Genomic DNA, 19,890 nt, shown 5'->3' with positions numbered 1-19,890 from the left:
TATGAAAAGCTGTTTTGAAAATAAGCCTCAGGAAAATGGATTGGATTTTTAAATAATCACAAATAATTATTCCATGTTAAAAGAAGTGAGATTTATTTTTTAATTGACTTAAAACTCCAGAAAAAAATATTCAACATATACACACTTCCACACAAAACACATCATGGCTCTGGGGGAATTGGGGAGAGGAAGGGGGTTTGGGTTTGGGATTTGGCAGTACTAATTTGAGGAAAAGAAATTGTTGAAGGCTAGATATGCACTCTGTTACAGTAAAACATTTTGATATCAAATTTGGGGAGATAGATAAAGCCCAATAGATTTACTAAATTATCTTTCATTATCTTGGTTGATTGAAATGTGGACCTGTTTCTAGGAATTTTCTTTCTGTCTGCTTCAAATGCAGTATTCTTATGAATACACGTGAAAAATGATTGGAAAAATAATGGAGACGTACAATCAATAATAACAATAAAACAGAGTATGATTACCTTATTGTATTTCATATGCAGCCCTGCTTTTGCATATTATTTGGTCCAGAATTTACTTGAAACCAACCAGTGACTTGCTGAATTCCTGTCATGTATAAATGCTGAAGGCTCAGCGTGAGCAGCAGGGCCCAATCAGCTTTGTTCACGAGCTGAGCCTCGCAGCCCTCTTGCCTTTAGCTGCAGTTTAATACCAGCTGTTTGTTCTTTCTAGTCCTCCCCCTTCTTTACCTCCTCCAGGTCTCATTTTAAAAATCTGCCCCATAGATACCCTATTCAATCCTCTGAGTTTCCTTGGCAACTCTCAAAGATAGGATAGCTCACAGCTTCCCAGTCTAATTCCATCACATCCCTCAATTAGTTAAGCCTTTTATAAGCAGTCAGATATTCCTTAGAACTGTAACCAGGAGTTGGCTCACTCTAAATTGTGTTTAGAGATCCTCACAGGGTGATTTCCTATGCCCATCCTCTGGGCTTTCTTCCTGCAAGGTCCCTTTCCCTAATACCAGAAAGCAGAACCAGATTGTTACACAACCCACTTTCGTGCTTCCCTCAACTCTACCTCGAAGGTTACTCTTTTCAAATCTTTTGGCTACCCTGCCCTTTGACATCTTCTAAAGCTTGGCAGGGTTCGTTGGTTGGCAGTAATTATCAGGGTTGTCAAGTTTTCAACTTTAGGTCCTCAAATGAGAATCAAAATGTTCATGTTTCAAGCCAAACACCTCATTGCATATGATATTTGTGAAGAAGACAGGGGTAGACCATTCTTTATATTTTGAAAAGAGAAAATCACCTCTGGCCTACCTTTTCACCCAGGAGGTGCTACCATACAACAGACAGTACTGCCTGCCAACAAGGTCAATCTAAATACTTCATTGAGCCTTGCTGAGGAAGGCTGCCCAGATGGAATTACCTGGCTATTCAGACCTGTAGAAAGTTATGCTAGCTTTGAAAAAATCAGGTGGGAACAAATTTTTGTCATGAGAATTTGACAGCACTCTTTTGAAAAATCTAGTTCTGATTATTAAAGCATTTAATGTAATAAGGCACAGACACAACTAAGAAGGTTGTTTAATTCATTGCATAAAATGTGTGAATTAATTAGGCATTTAACACCACACTAAAGATGGTTGTATGTAAAGAAACACAATCTTGAGCTGGCTTACTCTCTTATATAATCAAAGTGAAATTAGATTTTTATCCAGTAATTTATGCTGAATTAAACCAATAGTTTGCTATTATACATTTACAATGAATATAAAAAGCAAGGCAATAAACATGGAATTGTTATAAAGGAATAAATCACATGTATAATGTGATGAATAGGAACATTTTCTTGAATATTAATTCAGTTTGGAGTGGCTGACTGTTCTTGGGATCGTGCACTGTTGTAATAGAGCCGAGATTGCTTCTACAAGTCTAATGGGAGTTGTGAATTCACACAGCATAGAAAATAAATTTGTTTCCGTACTGACTTGGCCAGTGGGCGTTTCGGAAAATTGAAATCACAATTTGTGGCAGTGTCCCCTGTTACTGGGAACATTTTGCAGTGAAAATCTACTTTCTCTCTTTCTTGTAGTTCTTTTCTTCAAAATACGTGTACACTGCACATTTTTGACCAGAGCTAAGCAAGGTGACCTGATTAACATTTACTGCCTGCAGTAAATTTAGAGAAAAGCAACAGACCTTATGTCTTCAGTCTCTGAGGTGGTCATTCCAGAAAATTTTGCATTCTGCTTTCCAACAATTTCTTAATCTTCAAAGAATTTAACACTTCATAATTCAGTTGCACTTACAAAAACAACTTGGAAACAAATAACATGCAGTGGATTCAACAAAAAGCTATGATCATGCAGGACTTGTTTACTTGTTTTTAAAGCCGTAAGCCCATGAAAAGTTAGATACTTATTTTTATTGTGTCATGTCCTATGAGAGGTAGTCATATATCAAAACTTCATAGAACTGAGAAAAAAATTAACATTGGCATGGACTTGGAAAACCTAACAAAAAATTGTCCATCTCTTAAGTCAAAACTTCAATTTAAGTCAAATACTTCAATTTATTGTTTTAATCATGAGAGGGACATTCAAAACTTACCATAAAAAAGAGTTGCTGAAATTTGCTTATACACTAAGCAATCTCCATACAGTATTTTACAGTTTATTTCAACAAATATAATGTCCCTCAAACATTGTCCTGAAGCTGTTGGCATTACTGAAGAAAGTTTGGGTGTATTTTCAGATAAACTGAATTATTCCCCACTCCTCTCTTATGTATTAATAATTACAGGAACAGATTTCTCAGGAGATAAAGTTTGTTTCTTTATCAACCTGCCATATAAAAGTGTTTCCTTATAATCTAGTCTAGGTGGCTCTTGCTAGCATCTACTTGTTTGTAAGACTGATTTACTGCCAAAAATTCTGTCTCTGTGCCTAGCTCCAGTCACTGTTTCTTTAATTTGTTCTTGTCATGTTTTTGGTAAAAAGAGAGGTTAGCAAGTTATTCTTACTCATATAGCACTCAGCATGAATATAACTACTTTTATTTTTAAAGGCAGGTAACACTCCCTACCTGCTGATTTGTTGTATGTCCACGGAGGAGAATAGTTTTGTTTTGTTTTTTTTAAGTATAAGTAAACTCTTTTATATTTACTGAAAATGCTATCCAATTTAGCTTGCTGAGAAGGATATACACAAAAGACTTTGAAGCCTTTCTGATACTAAGAGATATAAATCTACATCTTATCATGAGCTATTTAGTCTTTCCTGCTTATGTTCCCAAAGTAAAAAAAGTCCTTGCAAATCGCAGCTTCTAACCTGAATATACATTTTTGCCACCTGTTACTCCAGTGAAGACATTTATCATAATTAAATTCTAGTGGGGTTTCTTTGTGAAAGTGAATTAACTTTACAAAAACATCCTTAAGGAATTTTTAGGGACTCCCTAGTTGTGTTAATGAAATCAGTTTTCTTTTAACATTTGGTGTAAACCTGCTTTTATCTTAATCTTCTCTGTTTCTGCATCATGGACCAAATTGCACAGGCCCAAACAGAGCCATAATCCTTGTTTATCCTTCTCTCCTCGGGCCCCATATCAAAATCCAGCAGCTAGGCCTGTCACCTGTGCTTCTGAAATAGATCCCCAAGCTGATCACTTCTCATCGCCTTTGCTGTTACCGTCTTGGTCCCTACAAGCGTCCCCCTCTCTGTGCTTTCCTATGGTCTAGTCTCCACTCTGCACTCGAAGGGGTCTTTTAAAAATATAAATCAGATCATACCCTTTCCTCTGCTTTAAAACTGACCAATGGCTTCCAATCAAGCTTAGAACAAACTCCATATTCTTGACCATGGCCATCATGACCTGGCCCTGTCTACCTCTCCAAGCTCACCTCTTACCACACCCCTATATGCTCACTTAAGCTCAACCATGGTGGATTTCTTACTTTTCCTCACATACTCTGAGATCATGGGCCTCTGGGCCTTTTCCCACACGTTTCCTTCTGCCAAAAAGGCTCTTTCCCTGCAACTTCTTATTGCCGTGCTTCACCATTCAGGTCTCTGCACAGATATCACCTCCTCAGAGAAGGATGTTCCTAAACGTTTTCTTTATCCTCCCTCACTTAACCCTACTTAACTTTTTGCACAACATTTTTTTTTTTAATTTAAAAAAAAAATTTTTTTTTTAAATTTTTGGCTGTGTTGGGTCTTCGTTTCTGTGCGAGGGCTTTCTCTAGTTGCGGCGAGTGGGGGCCACTCTTCATCGCGGTGCGCGGACCTCTCACTGTCGCGGCCTCTCTTGTTGCGGAGCACAGGCTCCAGACGCACAGGCTCAGTAATTGTGGCTCACGGGCCCAGTTGCTCCGCGGCATGTGGGATCCTCCCAGACCAGGGCTCGAACTCGTGTCCCCTGCATTGGCAGGCAGATTCTCAACCACTGCGCCACCACGGAAGCCCTGCACAACATTTATTATTACAGAAATTACCTATTTGGTTTTTTTTTCCCTTGTCTGCTTCCCTTACTGGAATGGAAGTTTCATAGGCACGTGGACTTTGAATATTTTACTGCTGTATTCTCTAACACTACAGGTCTCAAACAGAATTTCTTACATAGTAAGCATTCAGTAAGTATTTCTTGATGGATTAAATAAAGAAGAACTTACTCTTTCAAAGATGGGTTACACTTTTAAAATCCCATTCACTTGTAATGTTTACTGTGTCTTCTTACTTGCCTCATGTCTCTTAGAAACAAAAAAATTACCCAGATTTTCCCTAAAATATTTCTGTTAGCACTGCTAAGAGAAGAGAAATGAGCATTCACAACAACCTACCTAATCTGTAGTGTATAACGAAGTAATGTATAATCAGAAGTTTTATCTAAAAAACAAATCACAAAATTTCTTATGTTTTAAGTTAATTTCCATTGTTCAAATAAGTCTTAATCTCCAAAGGAAAGTGTTTAAAAACATCTCCCTTTGATAAGGGCTTTAAGGCCATTTCTCTCTTTGGCAGTTTAAATTCAATAATTATGTCATTTGTCATCACCAAGAATGTTCTTAATTAGATATCCTATTAGTAATGTGCCAATCAATTCATCAGTTGATGAATGTCAGTCACAAATAATTCTGATGTCATTTTTTCTTTAATATAGGAACTAGGGACCACCTATAAATCCCAGAGAAAGTCTCAGACAGCCTCAGATGAAGAGTATATTCTCCCTCTGATGGCAAAAACTGATCAAAATTCTAGGCAGGTTGAGGCTTATTTTTCCTTTATCTGAATTGATCAGTCTGTTATTGTGAGCTTAAATCAAGGCACTTTAATGAGTTTTCCAACACAATCATTATTGTAAACTTAATATGCAGAAAATGATTTGAAGTGACTTAAAGTGACTAAAGTATTTACAATCTTATTGACCTAAAACTCTGATTTATTAAGAATTTAAATTGTGATAACTGATAATAAATGAAAACATTAATGTTTAGTTCTTGGGTACAATTAGGAAGAAAATACACTGAATTTAGTGGTTGCTCTAGTACTCTATGTCTCTTGGTCATAATTTTCATACCCAAAATAGGTTAATGACTTGAAGTATTTTCTTTTCAACACTGCATTCTGGCCTGATAACTATAAATCAGCATTCTTCCAGATGTGTTCTGCAGAATGCTAATCTTAGAATGTTAAAAGGTACTTTGCAAATGATGATGATGATGATGATGATGATGATAAAGTTCTTTACCGGGAAAAGCTGAACTAATCAAAATGTAGTTGCTTTGCTTTAGGACTTCTCAGAGCCTTGAATAGGCTAAAATAAATTGTCCATTTCCAAGAGGAATTAGATATCAGTCTCCCAAATTATCTTGCCACTGAACCATTATTTAAAGGAATATCTTTTGGACAAATATTCCAGAAAATACCTCTGTAATCCATTATCTGCAAACGTTTGACACTTTGTTGTGACCCTTCTTTGATGGTAAGACTGGTAGAGCTTTCCCATAGACTTTAATGGACAATGATTTCAGCAGAGCTATTGATCATAACTGATCTCTTCTACTTTCTGCTTGATCCCTGAAATTCCAATGCTTAATCATTTATTATTCATTGTTAAATATTATTCATCATTAAATAATAACTCAATTATTATTGGTCCCATGACCTTCTTAGTGACAAATCCAAAGGATTCTTTCCATTCCTTATCCCATTTAATCTCCTTGGGGCATTTGGTGCAATTGATCACTCTCTATTACTTGAAATTCTTTTTAGTTTTTTTTTTTTTCACATCTTTATTAGAGTATAAATGCTTTACAATGTTGTCTTAGTTTCTGCTGTACAACAAAGTGAATCAGCTATATGTATACATATATCCCTATATCCCCTTGAGACTCTTCTCTCAATTTCTTGTATTATTCCATTTTCTCTGTTTGCTTCTTATATGTTGTATCCAATTTTTACTAGCCTTCTTTTCTCTCTCTACATTCTCTCCCTGTTTTATCTCATCCAAATTTATTGCTTCAAATGCCATTATAGACTGATGGCTCACAAAGCTATATCTCTGAGATCTCTGATTGCCTAGGAAACCTCTCTACTTGAATGTGTAACTTCCAATTAATTAACAGCCCTCTTCACTATAGTGTCTGCAGGTACTTCAAATTCAAGTTGCAAAAAACTTAATTCATCATCACCCCACCCAACACTTCACAAACTTACTGCTTCCTGATATTTCCTATCTTCATTCAGTGTTGAATTCACAGAAATTATCATGATTGATAGTGTGATACGGTGGGCAAAACATTTAGCTTGGAGACAGATTTCTTGAGTTTGAGTTGTATGGCTGTGTTAAGAACTTGTATAACCCTGGGTAATCGGTTCACAATTCTGGATCTCAGTTCTTTCATGTATAAAATATTAGATAATCCTATACTACTTTGTTGTAGTCTTTCACTGACTCTATCTCATTTACCTTCATTCTTGGAAGATTTTAGTTCCTGGCTCTATCTGACACTATCCCTTAGTGATTTAATCTGTTCGTATCACGCTTCCAACATCCTTATCACTAAATTCTCAGAATTCCTCTGCTCCAGTGGTCATGTCGTTTATAAAACCTCAGCCACTTACTCCCGTGGTTGAATCCTAGACCTTGTCACTGCAAATAAACAATCCCTCTAAAACCTTAATTCCGAGCACCCATTCAAGCATCTTATTCCCTCAGTTCTTCAACTGCACTGAGACCTACAATCTGTTGATCCAAATGCTTTTTCTCTGGCATTCCTCTCTTCCTCCCCCATTCCCCCCCCACCGCCAAAAATATATCATTGACTCAACCTGTGAATATGTAGCCCATTTCTTCTACTGTAAAGAGCCCATATATTTTAGAAGAAGCATGCCTAACTTTCAAATGGGTTGGTTAGTAAATTCTTTGTATTTGTCTTCAAGGCAGCCCTAAGCATATTTGCAAATTATTGAATCTAAAGTTAATATTTTCACTTTGACTGTGGAGCTTTTATATCAAATATGTGATGAATTGCAGGGACCATGGCATTTTCCTGCCTTGTACCTTTGAAATAATTATATCTTTAACTGATTCATTATCGTAACAGGGGAAGTTTAGGCTAGAATGTTACAATGTTAGTGTTTTAAAGATGAGAGGCAGCCAGCAAGACTCCAGTATCCATAGCAACATGAAGTTCTTCTTTTCATCTCTTAAGTGACCAAGGGTGATTATTACTTTTCTTTACATTATTATATCAGAGTTTATCACAGGGGTGAAGAGCATGTACTAGCATTCAAGTGAGGTGAAGATATTTAAGGCAGAGATAGATACAAGTCCCACTGAACCCCCCCCCCCCACAGAATCCTTCCTCCTCCCCCAAATGAAGGAATTTATAGCTCTATTCAGAAGCAAAGGGGTTTTAAACAAGACTTGAGATATTACTTGCTAATTAAAACTTTCAGCTAGGTTGGGAAGGAAAACAACAATGCTATGCAATCTTAATCATTAAAATGATGCCATAAAATCTTAGGGGAGAAGAAGGAGTACCAATGAGATCCATGTAAGTCCTAAGGTGTTCGTTCTCATTGAAATAAGAAGTTCTTTAGGTGGCAGAATTTACAGGAGAGAAAGAGAGAGATAATAACAGAGATTGAGAGAAACCTAAAGACAATATAGCAAAAGTTGATATGGTAATGATGGATTTTTTAAAAGAAGGAAGTTATATTATTTTCACTATTTTTATGCACACTTGAAATATTTCATAATTAGAATAACTTTAAGGTTAAAAGAGAGAAATCATGAGATAAATTTAAGAAGATGATAAATTGCAGGATTAAAGGACTTGAAAACTAAGTTCTGCTTAAAACTGTCTTTGTTGTATGTGAGTTGTAGTTGTGTTAGTTAACAGATGACTGGAAAGAGTTCATCAAATAATCTATCCCCCAAAACTATTTTTATCTACTTACAAAACTTTTTCACTTATCTATGACCAAACTAATTCTTTGATGTTATTGGGTGCCATGTACTTATGGACATCTGTCTTTTATTTTGCAGGATCCAATAAGCAATTGATTTTTATTTTACATCCATGATAAGACTCACCAAACTTGTAGTTTCCATTTCTCCTTGCATTCTGCCAAAATAATGATAACAGCAACAACAACATGTATCAGGCCAAGTAGTGTCCTAAATGCATCATATTTAATTTATGTAGTCCTCACATCAAACTTAGGAAGTGGATTCTGTTAGTATCCTCTCCTTACAGATAAGGAAACTGAGTTACAGAGAGGTAAGAAATTTGCCCAGGATCATAGCTGGCCACAGGTTTTGTGCTCTTAAATATTACTCTGTACTGCCTCTTGATCATGGCTCTAGGAAGATAAGGAGTTTTTATTAACCATACACTATAATTTATTCATGCTATAAATACTTATTGTATTTCACTCAGCCAGGTGTTAGGGATTTTAGCAAACCCAGGAAGAGAGAATTAAATAAGCAATAACACAAGATAAGAGTTATGGTGCTGAAAATATCAGGAGTTGTCAGTAATAGCAAGAACAGCTAAGCCAGTGTAAGGAGAATATGATTCCTTGTCAAAGACAGAATTCAACCAAATTACTAGAAAAAGCAAACAGTCCATTGTTCCATGCCGGTGACATTGAGCTCTGAAAGAGTGAAGCAGGAGAAAAGGTGGCCAGAGGGTGATTAATGCATCAAGATATACCCAAAGATAAAGAAATCACAAAGTGTAAAAAGCCAGCTAAGAGCATTGCCAGTTTGCCAGGGTCCTTGCTAGAAGACAGGGCAGGTTCAGATTTCTTATTGTAGTGGACACAGAGATGCACTGCCCAGAATTCCCTCCATGGAAGAACTTGCTGCCCAACCGTGTGAGGTCAGCAACACTCCAGCCATCACCTCCTCCTGGTCTGCCCCAGCTGCAAAGGATGACCTTCCCAAAATCACCTGCTTCCCAGGGTAGCCCACAAATTCACCTCAAGATGAATAAAGAAGTTCAGATACTTATTTCAAGATTAAAAATAGGTGTGATTTTTATTTTATTTTAAATATATATATATACTCAGGTAATTTCCTTCAATTTCTGGGTTTTGATTTAGACAATTTGTTTGGATCAGATTACATTATGTAGTGCCCATCCAAGAGTAACTAAATAGCAAATGTATGTGAAATACCTAACAGTCTGATGTCCTTCAATGATTATTTTGACATTTTTGTAAAAATCAATTCTTGATGTTGAGATTTTCTGTTTCTATACTTCCAAAATTGGAGTTGTTTTGTGACCATTCATGCAGTTTACCTGAGTGCAAATCTCCAAGGCTCCCATTGAAGAAAACTCAGATTTATCTTCTGTCCTTGTTTGGAAGTGGCAGAAGTCAAGACCTCCTGCTTCCTTTGTGCCTCATTTTCAGTAGCTTTCCCCAACCCATCTTATCTTTATTCTGATTTGTTCTGTTTGAACTCATCAACATGAAATCAGCACTATATCTAAACTTACAGAATAAAAAGAAAGTGAGAGAAGACAGAAAATAAATGAATAGAAACCAGGAAATTACTATCCAAGGAACAAGTAGAAGGGACTAGTGAAAAGCAAAAGCAGATAGATGTTACGTGTAGCCGGTTCTTTCTGGAACAGTTCGAGAACAAGTCAAAACTCCCCCAAATCTTCAAGATGTATAATGATTTACCACAATTATTTTCTGAATGCAAACAAGAAGCAATCACTTATGTTTATAGCCAGACTTCTAGTTTCAATAAATTTGGATTTTGCCCATTTCCCTCTCAGAAATCACCCCAAACCAACAAGTAGAACAAGAAACAAAATGCAAGCTCCGTGCTTGAAAATAAATAAAACCCCAAATCAGGACATAAGCAGAAGGGCTACCAAAAAGAGTGAAGGTCAAATAGGCATGAGGGAAGATGTGAAAGGAAAATTCCTAATGTTCCACATTCTCAGAAAATAATGTCAGAACTAACTCACGCTTCCCCCCGCAAAAAAAGTAATTTCAGAACAAGCAACCTCTTGGTCACGACATAAGGAAAAGGGTGAGAGATCTGGTGTGAGAGCTTGTCTACCCACAAACCAGCTCTGAGGAGCAGAGGAGACAGGACTGAAGGATAAACCAACCACACAACACCAGACACACAGGAAGTGCACCAGCAGTGAGGCAGCTGTAACAGAGACCCTCTGCCTTGTTATCAGCCCTGCGGTGCTAATCCTCGCTGATCTCAGGAGGGAAAGAATGCTCAAGGAATTCACATATGCCGACCTTGACGCCTACAGAAAATGTCTGCTGCTATGGAATAATGGCCTGGCCCTTCCTTACATAAACTTCCAGCAAATAGCTGATCTAGGAAGAATGTACATAATTTGAAGATGAATAAAAATAAAAAAGAACCAATATCCCCTATATGTTGAATCTAAAAAATGATACAAATGAGCTTATTTACAAAACAGAAATAGAGTTACATACTTAGAAAACTAATTTATGGTTACCAAAGGGGAAAGGTCGGGGAGGGATAAATTAGGAGGTTGGGATTAACATACACACACTACTATATATAAAAATAGATAATCAACAAGGACCTACTATATAGCACAGGGAGCTCCACTCAAATACTCTGTAATAACCTATATGGGAAAAGAATCTGAAAAATAATAGCTATATGTATATGTATAAATGAATCACTTTGCTGTACAGCTGAAACTAACACAGCATTGTAAATCAACTATAATCCACTAGAAAGTAAAAATTAAATTTAAAAAAAAGAACCAACACAGCCATTACAAAAATAATGTAAGAATTAAAGGATAAAAATAGCAAAAATAGAGGATAAGGAAACTAGAAAAAATAATTGCCAGGAAACAAATTAAAAATGCAGTCAAACTTATTGGTGCAAATTTTTTAAAAATTAAAAAAAGCAGTAACTGATATGTAAGAGCTCAGGTTGGTGGGAAAACAAAAGGAGATGAAACATGAGCTGGCAGAACTCAAGGAAGAAAAGATAAAAATACTATAGAAATGAAGGCCAAGAAGCATATAGAAAGCAGGTGAAAATGCAGTAAGTCATATAAAGAACAGAACTGAGAAAAGCAAATAACATAAAATATAAATGGACAAAATATTTTAGAAGGTAAATAGTGAATGTGGAAGATGGGCAAAAGATGGATAATATGTACATAATTGATGTTCACAATAAAGAGGGCTGAAATAATGAAGATAACAAATACTTAGGGTTAATTTTAAGAAAACTTGCCAGAAAGAAGAGTTGAATCTACTGACTGAAAGAGCATATTGTATCCCAAACCAAAAAAGTGGGAGAGGGCACAGAATGGTAAACTTTGAGATGTATCTTACTAAAATTTTTGGATACTACAATAAAGAATCCTTTGAACCTGCAGGCATAATATCATATAATCTATGATGAGAAAGGAAGCAGGCTGGTTTCAGATAGCTACAAAGAAACATTCAGCTCTTAAATAACATTGGAGCAGTTCCCTCAGAGGCCAAAGGAAAGTGTGACCCAAACATTGCATTCCTAGCCAAACCATTGTGCAAATATAAAGGCCATTAGAAAAAAATTGTCTGAAAATGCAAGAACCCAAAGAATATATTTACCATCAATTCTTCTTCATAAGACTGTTAGATCATAATATGTACATATATCAAATCATCCTGTTGTACACCTTAAACTTAACACATTGTTATAGTCTATCTCAATAAAGCTGGAAAATAAAGTAAATCATTTATTTTTTAAACTGTTAGAGGACAAACTTCAGCCAACCAAGAGGTGCCTGGAAACACCATGGCAAACTGACTGGCAACGAGTATTAATTCTTTTTTTTTTTCTTGAGAACATTTTTAAAAAATTAATTAATTAATTAATTATTTTTGGTTGCATTGGGTCTTTGTTACTGTGTGTGGGCTTTCTCTAGTTGTGGTCAGCAGGAGCTACTCTTCGTTGCGGTGTGTGGGCTTCTCATTGCAGTGGCTTCTCTTGTTGCGGAGCATGGGCTCTAGGTGCGCGGGCTTCAGTAGTTGTGGCTTGCAGGCTCTAGAGCGTGGGCTCAGTAGTTGTGGTGCACGGGCTTAGTTGCTCCGCGGCATGTGGGATCTTCCTGGACCAGGGCTCGAACACGTGTCCCCTGCATTGGCAGGTGGGATCTTAACCACTGTGCCACCAGGGAAGCCCAAGTATTAATTCTTTTTATCGGTAGAAACTAAAACCAAAAAAGTGAGGATTATGGTTGAATACAGAAATGATAAAAATATAAATAACTGGAAGTAAAAAAGGAAAAGCGAAGCCAGGGTAAAAGTATACTGATACCCCCACCTGTAAATATAATTTAAAGATGATTAAGTGATACCATATGCATTTATCACCTCTTCAAATATAAATGTCCAATATTTAGCTTAAAAAATACTTTTATATTTTCTTTAGTAAAATGGCCAAGTAAGATGATAGAGAGCAATAATTGCACTTAATTTATAGTCAGATTCAACTAACATTTATCAGACTTCTATAATGGCTAGAGACTTTCACATGTAATATTCACCAGATTCCTCTGAAATTAGCATTATTATGCCTATTGTTTAGATTGGGAAATTGATATTTTATACAAGTAAGTTAACCAGGATCAAGCAGCTGGTAAGTAGTAGATGAGCTGATATATGAAGACAAGGCTTCTGATTGCCAAGTCCTGTTTAGTTTCTGGGCTTACTATCTTTCAAACCAGTACTGGCAGTACATATAGCATGATGAGTACAGACTTCAATGGAAATCCCAGCTCTACCATTTGCTTGCTTTGTGATCTTGGAAGAGTGATCTTGCTTTCTGAACCTCTCTGTGTCTTGGTTCTATCATCTATTCATCTATAAAGTGAGGATAATAAAAGTAGCAATGTCATGGGTTTGTTGTTGTTGCTGCCACTTTTTTTTTTATAACAGTTTAGGAAAATTTTGAAAATAGAGTTCTGAGGTCATATTTGTGCAAATCTTGAACTAAAGTCTTTAATTAAATTAAGTTATTGAGTTAACTTACTTTTCATGGATCTTTTATTATAAAAGCAAGTCAGACATTGTATAATTTAGGGAAGTCATATAATTTATGTAATTCTCTAACATATTTAATTTTCTAAGTATGTCTCCCCCCAAATCACTTAGAGGTAGCTATTTTTTTTAATATAAATTTATTCATTTATTTTTGGCTGCATTGTGTCTTCGTTGCTGCATGCGGGCTTTCTCTAGTTGCGGCAAGCAGAGGCTACTATTTGTTGCAGTGCGCAGGCTTCTCATTGCGGTGGCTTCTCTTGTTGTGGAGCATGGGCTCTAGGCACGCAGGCTTCAGTAGTTGTGGTACGTGGGCTCAGTAGTTGTGTCTTACAGGCTCTAGAGCGCAGGCTCAGTAGTTGTGGCTCACGGGCTTAGTTGCTCTGCGGCATGTGGGATCTTCCCGGACCAGGGCTCGAACCCGTGTCCCCTGCATTGGCAGGTGGATTCTTAACCACTGAGCCACCAGGCAAGTCCCTAGAGGTAGGTATTTTTAAACTTTGCATTTTTCCTTCTAAAATCTTTCTATGCTTTTTTTCCATAATTGTGATCAAACTATATGATATTTACATCATATAAACTTTTTCACATAATTCAAAATCCTTCTTAAGTATGATTTTCATAGCTGTATAAAGGCTCTGTCCATATAGGCTATCACGTCAAACTATTCTTTTGGTGTGATGAATACTTTTTTAGAATAAATCTTTTTCTTCATTTGGAATTATTTACTTACAGCAGAGCCCCAGAAATGCAATTACTTGGTCAAAAATTATTAATATTTTTAAGACTTTTGATATATATTTACAGATTGCTATGCGATAGACCATGTAAAGTACTTGAAATAGTACTGAAGGCATAGAAGAATACTTCATATATTAAGGATGTTAACTTTTTATGTTTATTTGTTTTAAATATTTCCCTGTTGGTGGTTTGTCTTTAAATATATATATGTGGTCTCCTTTTAAATGAAAAATTATACATTTTAATCACATCTATTGAGCTTTTTGTTTATAATTTCTTTTAATACTTGTCAACCAGTGAAATTCTTCCTCAGCTAGATAGCTAACATTTTCTTCAGTTTCCTGTTTTAATAATTTCAGACCATAGATTATCTTTGATCCCAAATGATTTAGCTACATTTTTCTCTAACATTCTGCTTATGGTAATGAGACTTAAGATCTCGTGAAAAATAAGTTATTAAAATTTGTTTAGACCTGACCAAAATTAAACACGTCTCTAGCTCAAAACAAAAAATACTTGAGAAGTGGTTAAGTATAGATAGCTACATTGCAAAATTACTCTTGCTCTCAGTTTTTGTTTTATTTTTTATTTTTCTAATTAACTAAACAATGTCCTCCTAAGCTACAAGAGATATGAAATCCTAGAAAAAATAGGAAGAAGTTAGCTTGCTTTTATATTACTAATTTTTAACACTTACATACGGGAGATGAGAAGATGGAGGCTTACTGTTTTGTAAAAATTCTGATAGGTATCAAGTTTTATGTATTCCATTGGTTGAAGAATCCTGATAGGAATCATTAACTATAACCCTGGCCTCCTCATTAACTATAACCCTGGCCTCCTCAGGGTAACCTATTCCAGCCACCTACTGTTACCATGCTGTGGTATTAACACAGTTAAAAGCTTGAGTTCAATTCCTGAATATGCCAAGAAACTTTACAGAGAGGAAAACTCTCCTGTTTCCAGACTAAGCTGCCAAGTCCGCCATTTCATAAACTAAAAAATGAAATTGAGCGACCATCACTGTTGCTGTAGAGTGAATCCATATAACAACAAAAAATTAGGGAGATAATAATGATTAGAATATTATCCCTGTGGAAAAAGCCTTGGTGTGATTCCAATTTTTGTATATTAATGAATCCCCTCAAGAAAAGCTAATAAGATGACAAGATAGCTTGCCAGTTCTACCATGACTCACTCTCATACCACTTTTCAGGGATATATTTAAAATATGGTTAGCTTATCAGTAAAATTTTTGTGTTTTATTTCCCCAAAATTCTGCATTAAAATAGTTAGAAAATCAAGGATATTAAATAATTTTTCTGAGCCCTTAAGCAACAATGCTTTTAGGATTCGTATTAAATCATATTTCCAGCAACCACATCATGATTACCACCCCTTTAGAAACGAGATCAATGTGTATGTGTTCTAAAAGAATCATATTTATAAATGCATTTTATTTTTTTGTTTTTCACATCTTTATTAGAGTATAATTGCTTTACAATGCTGTGTTAGTTTCTGCTGTATAACAAAGTGAATCAGCTATACGTATACATATGTCCCCATACCCCCTCCCTCTTGCGTCTCCCTCCCACCCTCCCTATCCCACCCCTCTAGGTGGTCTCAAAGTACTGAGTTTATCTCCCTCTGCTGTGCAGCTGCTTCCCACTAGCTATCTATTTTACATTTGGTAGTGTATATATGTCAATGCTACTCTCTCACTTCCTCCCAGCTTACCCTTCCCCCTCCCCGTGTCCTCAAGTCCATTCTCTACGTCTGTCCTTTATTCCTGTCCTGCCCCTAGGTTCATCAGAACCATTTTTTTTTTAGATTCCATATATATGTGTTAGCATACAGTATTTGTTTTTCTCTTTCTGACTTACTTCAGTCTATAGGACAGACTCTAGGTCCATCCACCTCACTACAAATAACTCAACTTTGTTTCTTTTTATGCCTGAGTAATATTCCATTGTATATATGTGCCACATCTTCTTTATCAATTCATCTGTTCATGGACACTTAGATTACTTCCGTGTCCTGGCTATTGTAATAGTGCTGCAATGAACATTGTGGTATATGTCTCTCTTTCTTTTTTTTTTTGGCTGCGTTGGGTCTCTGTTGCTGCACGCGGGCTTTCTTAACTTGTGGCGACTGGGGGCTACTCTTTATTACGGTGTGCGGGCTTCTCATTGCGGTGGCTTCTCTTTGATGCGGAGCACAGGCTCTAGGTGCACAGGCTTCAGTAGCTGTGGCAAACGGGCTCAGTAGTTGTGGCTTGCAGGCCCTAGAGCACAGGCTCAGTAGTTGTGGCAGATGGGCTTAGTTGCTCTGCGGCATGTGGGATCTTCCTGGACCAGGGCTTGAATCCGTGTCCCCGCATTGCCAGGTGTATTCGTAACCACTGTGCCACCAGGGAAGTCCCCATGTCTCTTTATGAATTGTGGTTTTCTTAGGGTATATGCCCAGTAGTGGGATTGCTGGGTCATATGGTAGTTCTATTTTTAGTTTTTAAGGAACTTCCATACTGTTCTCCATAGTGGCTGTATCAATTTACATTCCCACCAACAGTGCAAGAGGGTTCCCTTTTCTCCACACCCTTTCCAGCATTTATTGTTTGTAGATTTTTTTGATGATGGCCATTCTGACTGGTGTGAGGTGATACCTCATTGTGGTTTTGATTTGCATTTCTCTAATGATTAGTGATGTTGAGCATCCTTTCATGTTTCTGTTGGCAATCTGTATATCTTCTTTGGAGAAATGTCTATTTAGGTCTTCAGCCCATTTTTGAATTGGGTTGTTTGTTTTTTTGATATTGAGCTGCATGAGCTGCTTGTGTATTTTGAAGATTAATCCTTTGTCAGTTGTTTAATTTGCAAATATTTTCTCCCATTCTGAGGGTTGTCTTTTCATCTTGTTTAGGGTTTCCTTTGCTGCGCAAAAGCTTTTAAGTTTCATTAGGTCCCATTTGATTATTTTTGTTTTTATTTCCATTTCTCTAGGAGGTGGGTCAAAAAGGATCTTGCTGTGATTTATGTCATAGAGTGTTCTGCCTATGTTTTCCTCTAAGAGTTTGATAGTGTCTGGCCTTCCATTTAGGTCTTTAATCCATTTTGAGTTTATTTTTGTGTATGGTGTTAGGAAGTGTTCTAATTTCATTCTTTTACATGTAGCTGTCCAGTTTTCCCAGCACCACTTATTGTAGAGGCTGTCTTTTCTCCACTGTATATTCTTGCCTCCATTATCAAAGATAAGGTGACCATGTGTGCATGGGTTTATCTCTGGGCTTTCTATCCTGTTCCATTGATCTATATGTCTATTTTTGTGCCAGTACCATACTGTCTTGATTACTGTAGCTTTGTAGTATAGTCTGAAGTCAGGGAGCCTGATTCCTCCAGCTCTGTTTTTTTTTCTCAAGATTGTTTTGGCTATTCGGGTTATGTTGTGTTTCCATATGAATTGTAAAATTTTTTGTTCTAGTTCTGTGAAAAGTGCCATTGGTAGTTTGATAGGGATTGCATTGAATCTGTAGATTGCCTTGGGTAGTATAGTCATTTTCACAATGTTGATTCTTCCAATCCAAGAACATGGTATATCTCTCCATCTGTTTGTATCATCTTTAATTTCTTTCATCAGTGTCTTATAGTTTTCTGCATACAGGTCTTTTGTCTCCTTAGGTACGTTTATTCCCAGGTATTTTATTCTTTTTGTTGCAATGGTAAATGGGAGTATTTCCTTAATTCCTCTTTAAGATTTCATCATTAGTGTATAGGAATGCAATAGAATTCTGTGCATTAATTTTGTATCCTGCGACTTTTCCAAATTCATTGATTAGCTATAGTAGTTTTCTGGTAGCATCTTTAGGATTCTTTATGTATAGTATCATGTCATATGCAAACAGTGGCAGCTTTACTTCTTCTTTTATGATTTGGTTTTCTTTTATTTCTTTTTCTTCTCTGATTGCTGTGGCTAAAACTTCCAAAACTATGTTGAATAATAGTGGTGAGAGTGGACAACCTTGTCTTGTTCCTGATCTTAGACGAAATGGTTTCAGTTTTTCACCATTGAGAACAATGTTGGCTGTGGGTTCGTCATATATGGCCTTTATTATGTTGAGGTAGTTCCCTCTATGCCTACTTTTGGGAGAGTTTTTATTGTAAATGGGTGTTGAATTTTGTCGAAAGCTTTCTCTGCATCTATTGAGATTATAATATGGTTTTTCTCCTTCAGTTGGTTAATATGGTGTATCACATTGATAGATTTGCATATATTGAAGAATTCTTGCATTCCTGTGATAAACCCCACTTGATCATGATGTGTGACCCTTTTAATGTGCTGTTGGATTCTCTTTGCTAGTATTTTGTTGAGGATTTTTGCATCTATGTTCATCATAGTTATTGGTCTGTAGGTTTCTTTTTTTGTGACATCTTTGTCTGGTTTTGGTATCAGGGTGATGGTGGCCTCGTAGAATGAGTTTGGGAGTATTCCTCCCTCTGCTATATTTTGGAAGAGTTTGAGAAGGATAGGTGTTAGCTCTTCTCTAAATGTTTGATAGAATTTGCCTGTGAAGCCATCTGATCCTGGGCTTTTGTTTGTTGGAAGATTGTTAATCACAGTTTCAATTTCATTACTTGTGATTGGTCTGTTCATATTTTCTATACCTTCCCGGTTCTGCCTTGGAAGGTTGTACTTTTCTAAGAATTTGTCCATTTCTTCCAGGTTGTCCATTTTATTGGCATATATTTGCTTGTAGTAATCTCTCATAATCCTTTGTATTTCTGCAGTGTCAGTTGTTACTTCTCCTTTTTCATTTCGAATTCTGTTGATTTGAGTCTTCTTCCTTTTATTCTTGATGAGTCTGGTTAAAGGTTTATCAATTTTGTTTATATTCTCAAAGAACCAGCTTTCAGTTTTATTTATCTTTGCTATTGTTTCCTTTATTTCTGATCTGATCTTTATGATTTCTTTCCTTCTGCTAACTTTGGGGTTTTTTTGTTCTTCTTTCTCTAATTGCTTTAGGTGTAAGGTTAGGTTGTTTATTTGAGATGTTTCTTGTTTCTTGAGGTAGCATTGTATTGTTATAAACTTCCCTCTTAGAACTGCTTCTTCTGCATCCCATATGTTTTGGGTCGTCATGTTTTCATTGTCATTTTTTTCTGGGTATTTTTTGATTTCCTCTTTGATTTCTTGGTTATTTATTAGTGTATTGTTTAGCCTCCATGTGTTTGTATTTTTTACAGATTTTTTCCTGTAATTGATATCTAGTCTTAGCGCTGTAGTTGGAAAAGATACTTGATACAATTTTAATTTTCTGAAATTTACCAAGGCTTGATTTGTGACCTAAGATATGATGTCCTGGAGAATGTCCATGACACTTGAGAAGAAAGCGTATTCTGTTGTTTTTGGATGGAATGTCCTATAAATATCAATTAATTCCATCTGGTCTAATGTGTCATTTAAAGCTTGTATTTCCTTATTTATTTTCATTTTGGATGATCTGTCCATTGGTGAAAGTGGGGTGATAAAGTTCTGTACTATTATTGTGTTACTGTTGTTTTCCCCTTTTATGGCTGTTAGCATTCGCCTTATGTATTGAGGTGCTCCTATTCTGGGTG

This window comes from Balaenoptera musculus, chromosome 4 (genome assembly GCF_009873245.2).
Source record: "Balaenoptera musculus isolate JJ_BM4_2016_0621 chromosome 4, mBalMus1.pri.v3, whole genome shotgun sequence".
In the NCBI taxonomy this organism is placed as follows: Eukaryota; Metazoa; Chordata; class Mammalia; order Artiodactyla; family Balaenopteridae; genus Balaenoptera; species Balaenoptera musculus.
The sequence above is the reverse complement of the archived record's forward strand: the minus strand, read 5'-3'. Positions refer to the sequence as shown.